Source organism: Chlamydotis macqueenii, chromosome 3 (assembly GCF_036417535.1).
Source record: "Chlamydotis macqueenii isolate bChlMac1 chromosome 3, bChlMac1.mat, whole genome shotgun sequence".
NCBI lineage: Eukaryota > Metazoa > Chordata > Aves > Otidiformes > Otididae > Chlamydotis > Chlamydotis macqueenii.
In genome coordinates this window covers 49336865-49347155 of record NC_141558.1, presented here as the reverse complement: position 1 = coordinate 49347155, position 10291 = coordinate 49336865, and the positions used below count along the sequence as shown (strand labels likewise).

Here is a 10291-nt window from a genome sequence, read left to right as displayed (position 1 = left end):
ACCTCAGCGCGGGGTAGAGGCGGGGGTTTAACCGCCGGCTGGGCGCCCGCCAGGGAGAGCCGCCTCCCAGGCGCCGCGAGCCCAACGGCCGGCAGCGACTCCCCGCCGCGCGGGACGCGGCGCCTGCCCCTCGGAGGGCCGCGCGGCCGGCCGTTGGGCAACGAGGGCGGGGGGGATGTCACGCACACCCTGCGCCCCACCGGAGGAGTCCCCGGCCGCCCCGCAACCGCCCTCCCGCCCCCCGAAGCCGAACGACGGGGACTGCCCCCTGCCGCCGCCCCGCCCTCTCGCAGCGGCCCCGCCCCCGGGCGGCGCCCCGCCCCCTCCCCGCCGCCCCGCCCGTACCAAGCTAGGCTGCGCCGTGCAAACAGATGATGTCATTCTGTAGAGCCGCGCGTGACCGCTGGGGCCCGCCCTCGCCGCCCATTGGCCGGTGACCGTCGCCCGTCAGGGCAGCGACGCTTCCCATTGGTCCGTGCCGCCACCCCGCCACCGCCCCTTGGAAAATAATAAACAATCGAGTAAAATGCGGTGCGGGGAGGGGGGTGTTAGGTTGGGGGAGGGGTGGTGGGGGTCCCGGCATGGAGTGTGTGGGTGCCGGCGCCCCCCTTTCCGTGAGGGCCTGGGGCGGGCCTGGCCGGGGCCGCTCCCGCTCGGCGGTGGCGCCGGGCTGCGCCGCGCCTGCTGCGCGACCGGCTGCCAGCCTGGCCCGGGCCCGGGGCGAGCGGCGGTCGCCAGGCCCTGGCCGGCGTGAGGCCGGCGGTGCGCGGTGTGGAGCGGGGGCTGCGGCGGGGACTCTGCAAACCCTTCCCGGGCCCCGTCGGGTGAAGCTGCCCCCTTGATTCAAGCGTGGGGAGGCTGCGGGCGCTGCCTGCACCGGCGCTGGGAGCAAAGCCTTCCCTGGACGTATCACGGCGCTAAAAATTACCGTCAGCCGGGAGCTACAGCTGCACCGAGGATCAGGCAAAGCGGTCTCTCGGTTTTCCCCTTCCCCTTGTCTCCAGGCTGAGTGGAAGCCCACGTTTGGAGGGGACTTGCAACCCTGCGCGGGGCAGAGGAGGCCTGTGCGAGGGAAAGGGCTGGGGTACGCGTCTGGCAGCGGGATCCAGCGTGCTCAGGGCCCAGAGGTAGGGCACTGATAGGGAGGCCTGAAAGCTACTCCTCCGAAACCTGGTTGCCTTTATGGGACAAAAAATGTCTCCAAGGTGGCTGTCCTGTCCGCACGGTGCTGTGCGGAGGTGTAGCCTCAGTCCTTGCTTCCTTGTAGTCATGCTTCTGTAGCCCTAAAATAACCACCTTTCACAGCCCTGCTTCCCCCTGCCTACAAGCCCAAGGTGTGCTTATATAGCAAAGGCTTTGATCGGGGATCAGGTGAAGAGAATGAGGGTTGCAGGACAGGATTTCCCATTGCTGAGGCTGGCAGCCTGGTCTCTCCTTGTGAGAGCAGGTGCCTACATACAGCCTATTTCAATTCCTTCAGAGAAGTAATTGTTTCCTCCTGTATATGGCCTCTGGAGGAAGCAGTCCAAGCACCTCCCTCCCTCTGTCATTCTGTATCTCCAGCAATGACAGCACTTGCTGAAGAACTGGAGATGTGGCTCATGGTCCTTTTCCCTGAACTTTGTGTTTTGTCCTCTGACAAAGGACATAGGGCAGACTTGGAAGAGGGGACTGAAATCCAAGGTTGTTCCCCTGCCTCCCTTCCCCATGGCAATGTTGTTATTGCTAGGTCATGGCCTCTCCTTGATTGCTCCCATGAATCCTGAATCCTCACCCCTCTCCCCCCAGGCAGCAGTACGGGTTCAACAGGCTGGTTGAAAATGGAGCGTGTGTTAGGCTGGCCTACCTCCCTGGTAAGATACCCTTCAGGCACGTCAGAGGGAGGCATCTGAACCCCATTGGTCTGAAGCGGGGAGATGTTGACCTTGGATCTCCTGGCATGGGGGACACTGCAAGGCACACAGTGGGAAGGAAGTCCCCCCCTGAGGAGCTGAGAAAGGGTTCAAAGGAGCTGGTGAAGTGTTAAGCAAAAGCAGTCAGCGGCTCAGCACATGGTGGGGAAGTCGATGATAAGCATTTGCAGCTGGTTCTCTCTCTTCCCCCACCCTGGAGGAACTGGGTGGCTGCTGACTCAGGGGCTGTGTCAAGTCGGAGGAATGGGAAGGGGGTCACATTTCCTGAGTGCCTGAGACATGCTGCAGCCGGTGATGGGATAGACGGGCACCTCCTACCTGCCGCCCCGTCTTGGAAGAGCGATCACAGCAGCCTGCTGTAGGGAGCTGGAGCCTGCTGGTATGCGTTGGATGCGCTCTGAGCAGTGTGTGCAGCCGGGGCTGTGGGTCTCATCTTGCGTGGAGACGTGTCTGAGCTCCGAATTCCAGCGCTTGGGCTTGGGAGGAAGAGAGGCACAGAGCTGCCCAACGTGGGGTGGTTCTGGGTATGCGAAAGGCAGAATGTCCTGTATCTTGGTATGCTGACAGCCTAAAAATAGGACTTCAGAGCCTCCAGGATTAGGCGTTGGTTGAGCAGGGGCTTTTGGGAGGGCAGTTCTGAACTTTAATGCCTCAGTTCTGCCCCGGTCCTGCTTCTGGTATTAAAGGCCTTACATTCCTTGTCGCTCATGTGAATATCACTTAAACGTGCTCAGAGCATGCAATTACAGCTAAGTGCCTTGCAAAGTCCTCCTGGAATCTGAAGAGTTGAATTCTTCCATTCATATGCACCCTCTCCTGCCCTGTAAAATAATTTCCTTCAGTCCAGGAGACCACTGTGTTAAAGGTGTGCATCTGAAAGTCGTTCACTGCTGGTTTACCTGTGGAGAGCCAATAACAGCAAGAGTGAGACCTGTTTTTTGGTGTTTGTTTGGTTTTTTTTTTTAATTATTTTTGGGGATATTTTAAGTCAGCACACGTAATTGAATACACACTGAGAACTGATCTGCTGAAGAGCCTGCTGTTTCTAAACACAGTAGCTACTCTTCATATTAGGCATGTTAAGCTTAAAATATATCTAGGTAGGGGTATTGTAAGTCTTGTTTTATAAAAATTGATTTTTTTTCCTTGGAAGTAAACAGGGAAAACTAGGGAGGAACTGTAGCTGAGGTCTGACAGATGTTCAAGTACGTGAAGCTTAAAGAGGAACGTATGCTATTCAGTTTGCTCACAGAGGCTTTGTGACCTGTGTCTTTGCAGTAATGATGACACAAGCTTTTTTGAATAAAAGGAAGAAATTAACTGCCTTGGCTAATTGTACCCTTGCTAGCTAGCTAACCAAGGACACCATTTGACTGTGAAAATTGTTGGTGCACCCAAATCTCTCATCTGGTGAGAATATCTGAAGTGAGAGTGTTCCCATATCTGTGGGTTAGAAGGGCTATTTAAAAAATCTTCCTAATTGGAAAATTAAACCCTATTGCTTTAAAACAGTGGTGCACTGCTTTGAAAAATTAAGGCCATATGGAATCATTTATTACTTTTCAATATGTATTCAGTCTCTGGTGCAATTTTATGTACCCGCTAATGCATAAAGTCTTTTGGAGCAGGAAAAAAGCACCACAAAGCATGATTTAATGCTATAGGGTCACCAAATCTGTTTCAGATTACTGGATGTTTCAGTCTGCTGAAAAGAAGGGGATGTCCCTGAACCAGTGAAACAATGGCAAGGCGGGGGGGGGGGGGGGAAGCCCATAAATCTGAAACACTTTGGAAATATAGTGCATATATCAACAAAAACTTTTAAAGGATTCAGTGAGGATTTGGCCATGTAAGAGATACAGTTACGGAACAAATTATACTAAGTAACAGGAAAGTTAAAGTCAGTATTAATAGTACAATAACTTGGTTGCAATTTAAGACGTCTTAATGAATCATGTTTTCAAACAGTACAGGCCCACATAAGCATGTGACACTGAGAGAAAATAAGAGCAAGTAATCTGGGAGTGCACAAAAGTGCTTTTGTTTACAGTCCTGTGGTCACTGGAAGTGCCTATTCTTGTGCTTATTCACAAACACCTCTGGCTCTTTCTTCCACAAACCCTATCCAAACATTTTTGTTCTGACTTGGTTAGAAGAGGACTTTATGCTTTGGTTCTTTTCAAACAACTATGAGGTTCAGTTTTCCGGTGCCCTTCCTCTGGCAAGGGGCTGAGGTGGGTCCAATGCCTCAGATGCGCTTTTTCTTTTTTTTTTTTTTTTTTTTCTTCTTTCTTTCTTTTCCCCTGCATGAGAAGCCATGGGGCAATCTGGGCTTTTTTTCTTTCACTGGTTCAGCAGGGACCAACAAGAAGAAGCCAAGGCTGACAAGTTAACCATGCATGGTTTGTGCCACCTGGCAAAGAGCTCTGCAGGCATGGGAGGCAGTCTTTATGCCTTTATCATGAACCTGAGAGCAGTATAACCGTCTGGCTAGTTATAGTTTAACTGAAAACTAATTTTTCATCTTGCTGTGGTCTTGTGCTTTCTTTTAAATGTCATCTGTAGAGTCTCACAGTGAGTGGGAGCTTCAGTTTTGCTTTGTATTTCTTAACAGATACTGACAAAAACTTTTTCATGTGAACATGATCCACTAAGTTACTGAAGAATAACCAGATTCTTTCTTAGAGGCATAAGCAAGCTGAGGAGTTTGAAATAACATTCATACTTCAGTCAAACTATTTTGTCGGTATATATTAATCATTTATAACCAGTAAGTTAATTGACTGGTGCTTTTATTATAGTTGAAATAATAAATTTTTAAAAGAGTTAATAAGCAAGTAAGTTAACCTTCAGCTTTCCTGTAGCATTGAAGCTTGTTTGTCACTATTGTGCTTTCCATCATTCTTTAAATATTTGGTAATTGATAGGAGTCATTTCAAATAAATTCAGATCTTTTGTTTAAAATAAACAGAGTATGCATAGTCCTTCTGGATCAACACCTTAACATGACCTCTCCCACCTGCTCAAATTGTAGCATTCTTCAGGCAAAATGAAGCCAGCTGAATGAATACATAATTAGGAATAAGACAAATACCATGAGAAGTAATTGCTATTTGTAAATAACTTTTATCCAGATCCTGTATCTCAGCATTGGAAAATCTTAAATAAAACTCTCTTTAAGGTCCTTTAAAACTTTCCTGAGAGTAGTTGTCAGTTTAGGTCTGTATTCCGACATTAACTTACAAGTATGACTGGTTAAGACTATTACTTGCCCATAGATGGCAATAGCATTACGCTGCTGTAGTAGCCCCCAACCTATAAAATGAGGCTGTGATGGTGGTGAATATTAACTTGGGGAATGGAAAGGGAAAAAAAAAAAAACATCCTTATTTTGCTTTTTTTTTTTTTTGGCAGCGGCAGTGGTGATGGGGACTGTTCTACTTGCAGGAATGTTGGGACTAATCATGTGAGAAAAGATCCTGGAGTGATGAGGCAGCATATTTCCCGTGTCTGAGGTCAGGATTTGTTCTGTGAAGCTGACCTTTAAAACAGCCTGAAAATGAGGAACGTGGCACCAGAAAGCAGAGCAGGAAGCATGAAATGATGTAAGATATGTTTCTTCTGTTTCTTCTGCATGTGAAATACTTTTTTTTTTTTTTAAAGCTCCAGGTTTGTGATTCAGCACTTTCTACCACTGACAGAATATAAGAAAGGGGAAAATTCTGTGGAAAAAGAAAGTTCCTGTTGTTCTAGTAAAAAACTAATAAAATACTAGCCATCAAGTGTTTTTGTTCCCTTCTGTTTAGATGGGGGGAAGAGAGAAATTATCTTTTCCCAAAATCATGTTTCCCTCAACCTCCTGATGTGAGAGCCCTGGAAATGTAGAAAAAGCAGTATTTAGGCTCAGCCTAGACACCTCAGCTGCTCACCTACCTATATTGGGTGTGAAGTGCCACCAGCTTTGTTGGTGTTGGATACCTGGGCAACTGCTGTTTCAACTCTGACAAGTGACAGCAAGACAGGCCTGCCATGAGAAGGCTTCAGGCTGCTGCTGCTGCTGGGCAGATGTTTGACACAGGATGGGCAGCAGCTCAGTGACCCCCCCAGGGCTAAAGCATCAGCCTGGGTGAAGTTGCCAGCCTGGGTTTTGTCCCAGCTGCATGGTGAGGCCAGATTTCAGACACAAGCTCTTCTCTCTGAACTTCTGCAAAAGTACTTTTACTGCCTTTTCTTCCTTATTTCTTGCCTTTTCTTCCCATGTCCTTTCTCTTGCTGAGACACGTGAGGCTGCAGTGAGAGTCCTGGTGCACCTGCTGGAGGCGCTGAACTCTTGTCTCTCCAGTGTCAGTGTGAGCCCTTACACCACCACTGGGCAGGAAAAGGATGCCCCAGCTTTTTGCCACCTCTCTGATCTGAAGCCCTGCAGACCTGTCAGGAAAGAGGGTTTGGAAGGAGAAGGTGAGGGACTCTATTCATCCTTCTTCATTGGAGCCTGGTTCTGTGTTAAGGTGGTGTTAATCTCCCTCAGTAAAGGGGGTGGCAGAGGTGGGGAGCACTCCCAGGTACTGCATTTGAGCCAGGTCCATGATGAAGCTTGCAAAATGGTCCTTGGCACAGTGTTGGCCCAGGCTGCTAGCGCTTTCCCAAACAATTCCCAGGCACGGATGTAAAAAGTCCGTCTGCAGGCACTCTGCTTCAATGGGTAAGAGGTTTTAATAGCCTGAACATGACTGCTCTGAGCGGTTGGCTAGTTTATCCCTATGGAGGTGGTGTGGGTGTGCCTGGGGCAATCTGTGCTGAGAGCAGTACCCTGCGCAGGGGCAGCCTTGCTTTCCAATGTTGAATCACGTCACAGTGAACAAGCAGGGAGAAAGCTTTACCATGCTTTCTCTTTACCTGCTGAGGTGGCAGCACCAGTGAAGGTGACTGATGGCTGATTTTCGGTTGCTTCAAATGCCAGCCAGAAGAAAGCCAGCTTGCATCTGCCTAAAACTCTATATGTATTTTAAAAATCCTAAGGGACAAGCAACTGGATATAAGCATGTACTGTATTCGTGAGACTGGCACTGGGATGGCTTGCATTTTTTAAATTGATGTTGAAAAATGGGTAGTGGAACATTAGAGCCACACAAAATGATTCAGAGCCTGAAGAAAATGCTTTGCAATGGGAGACGTGAAGCATTCACTCTCTCTAGCTTATCAAAAAAGACTGAGCAGGGAATTGATTATGATGGCGAAGGAACTTTCCTGGGAGAAAAATATCAGGTACTGAAAGGCTCTTTAATCTAGTAAATTATGGGAATGTGTAGCAGCAAGCTGAAACCAGATAAATTCATATGAAAAACTGAGCACAAATTTATTGGAATGAAGGTGATTAATCACTGTAACAAGCTGTCAGGGTGGTTGGCGCGTTTTCCAGATGTGTTTGAGCCAAGACGGGCATGTTTCTGATGGATGTGCTCTAACCGCAGTTAAAAGCGTGACACTGTAGTCAAGTCTCAGGCAAGGTAAGCAGGTGAGGTTTGAAGGGCTGTGATATACAAGAGGTCTGACTAAGAGTTCCCAAAGGAGCTGTGAAGATCTAATGGTTCCCATCTGTCCTTAACCTCTGAGAGACTGAGAGAAACAGCACTGAGCAGAAAGCAGAAGGGAAGAATCAAAATGACAGCCCTGTTGCTGACACACTGATGTGCCCTCTGTTTCTGCATGGATTGTATCTTTCACCTGCTCGAGGCTTTACTAATGTATTCTCAATGCCCATCGCAAGACTGATTTTTCTCCAATTCACAAGCGCTCTGTAGAGATCTCTTTCATCTGAGGAGAGCTTGAGTAAAAATCCATGATTCTCAGCAGCTCACGTGATAGCTCAGATAAGTAGTTTCCTTTCTGGCTGTTGTTATTTCGTCTTGAGCTTTGGACTTGCCTGTTCTCTGTGCCTCCTAGTTTCCCTTGTACCCATTTCCTTTGCCCCTGGGCTCGGTGCACTGTGCTGCATTGATAATCTGGTGCAGTAGATCCTGGATCTTACTTGTTCTGAGGCCATTTGTTCCTCATAATTTGACAAAATGAACCCTCTCTTGCACAGATTTCACACGGGATGTGTACATCAGTGATGTGCTGTATAGTTAAGAGCTTGTCAGGAACTTTTTGCTAAAGTGCCTTTCATCCAGAAGTATAAAATTGTAGATGCTTTAGCTATTGACAGGAACACACTAAGGCATCTTTGCAAAATACTTGCAATCTGTAGCTACAAAAGTGCTCTGATCTCACTTTAAAAATAAGACTTCTCTCCTGGAAAACCAGTTGATGATGGAAATGAAGAATTTCTCATTCCCTGTTGCTTTTTCTAGGGTTCCAGTGCTTCACTGCTTCCTCCTCATTTGCTTGCCATTAATTTTATTCTCTCAAGCCCTAAGTAAAGTCTGCTGGCTTCTCCTTGCTCTAGAGGCTAGTTTTGTACAAAGTCAGAGCTGAAACAAGGCAAATGAAGGGATGGACTAGTCCACCAGCTGTGATCCAGTTGTCATCAACACCCACAAGCCATTAACCTGGTGCATGGACTCTGTGGAACATAGGAAGTTAGAGGTAAAGCAGGGGTTTGAACTGAGATCTCCAAATATTAAGTGAGAGTCCTGAGCTTATTTTTAAGTGAGAGGAAAAAAAAAACTTTTTAAGAATAAGAAATGTTTTAAAATATTTTAATGGAGGATATGCAAGCAGTCTTCTATGCAGTCTTCCAGAGGCCCACATGCCTCTGGAAAGCAGTAGAAATACCTGCATGAGCAAAAAGCTCCAGCCTAGGAAAGTACAGAGGGTGTAAGAAGAGTAAGACTGTGGCTGGAGAGTTGGAAATGGTGTAGTTGGGGAAATGGTGTAGTTCAGTACAGACTGAACTGTAAAGCATTTGTCTCAAATGATTGCTTGGTCAAGTGAGAAATGCTGGATAAGACAAGGACAATTCTATGTAACAATTATATGAAGAGCAGGGCCAGAGTCCTGAAGTTTGTGTGAACGTACAGAAATGTGGAGATGTGCAGGTGATCAGAAACCGCAGCCCTTGAGCAGGGATAAAAGGACTGTTGGGACAAACGCTGGTGCGACTGCCAAAACACTGAGAGATTTGGACCCCCAGGACAGCAACGTGATCTCCCACCGCCGAAGCACCGAGAGATTTGGACCCCTGGGACGCCGCAGATCCACGGTGATGACTATTCTTGCAACTCTATCCTGATTGCTTGCTTGATTTACGTCCTGTTATTTCATCCTATCCTGTCGCTATTTTCTACTTTTGATAATAAAAGCTGTTTCAGGTATATGGCATTTGACCTCATTTGTGTCTCAGTCTCACTCAAGGTGATCAAACCTGCAGTGAGAGGTTGGCCTAGCTGTCCCTAGCCTCCCAGACTTGTCTGAGGTTGGATAGCTTGCAAGGGTGCCTTCCTCTCACCTGAAATCGGATCGTAACACTGGTCTTACTTGCAAAAACTGCAGTTGAAAACAGACCCAGGCAGGAGCTGATCTACACTATCCCCAGCCTTTGGGGAACATTCAGTTTTGGATCTGAACGATCCATGATTTAGGCTGAACTGAACCCAGGGGTCTAAAACTTCTTCGAAACTGTGGGGAGATGTTGCTTTTGACCTCGCTCTAGCTTGGATCCATTTGCTTAGTTACAAGCCAGATAAGGGTTATTCTCCGTGTCAGGAAAAGATCTTTTGCTTTCTAGCTCATATTAGCTTGCCGTTGCCCTCCAGTTTATCTGCTTTTATATGCACGTCCTGCTGGTAAATATGGGTAAAGTAAGTGGCTAGTCCTTTTACTCGCTTTCCTTTCAGCTTGTTGATCACAGGATTCAGTCATATGCATAGTAATGGGTAATTGAAGGATGGAGGCTTAGCCCAGCTGGCTTAGATCTCATTTCTGAGCCCGTACTCAAAAAGACCTACCTATTCTGAGCAGTGTTAGGAAGCTCTCCAGGACCCAGAATGTGAGAAATAATAAATTCTTGTAGAAATGTTTCTGCGATGTCGTGGAACCCAGCCAAGAGACATGATGAAAGTGAAAACTGTTTTCTAGGACATCCAGTTTCATTTGATTTTGTCATGCCCATAGAACTCCTCAGCAAATGTCTGTACCCTTCCATGTGTTGATTGTGTCCGGGGTCCTTTTGTGATTTGGTTACCCTGGCAATCCAGCTAATTTTCCAGAAAAGTCAGCTCCATCAAAGTTCATTGACCTGTTACATTAATGGCCTGCTTGCTCCTTCAGTAGACTTCAGCATCCATTGATTGCAGGTTTTTTCATGGGCTTGAACCCTTATAAGAAGAGATCTGCAGAGAGGGTTATGCCCTGGCATACTTGATTGGAGCTGATTTTTT

At 47.6% G+C, this 10291-nt stretch overlaps 1 long non-coding RNA gene across 2 annotated transcripts; it reads left to right on the top strand.

Moving 5' to 3' along the window:
* The first annotated feature begins 733 nt into the window (after positions 1–733).
* Positions 734–8773, top strand: LOC147601236 (uncharacterized). 2 transcript variants are annotated; one of them, XR_015258228.1, is made up of 3 exons: positions 734–2437; positions 5361–5518; positions 8264–8773. It is a non-coding gene; the product is annotated as an uncharacterized LOC147601236 (long non-coding RNA). The 2 variants fall into 2 exon arrangements; XR_015258227.1 differs by having other exon boundaries at positions 735–2437; positions 5334–5518.
* Positions 8774–10291: the final 1518 nt, after the last annotated feature.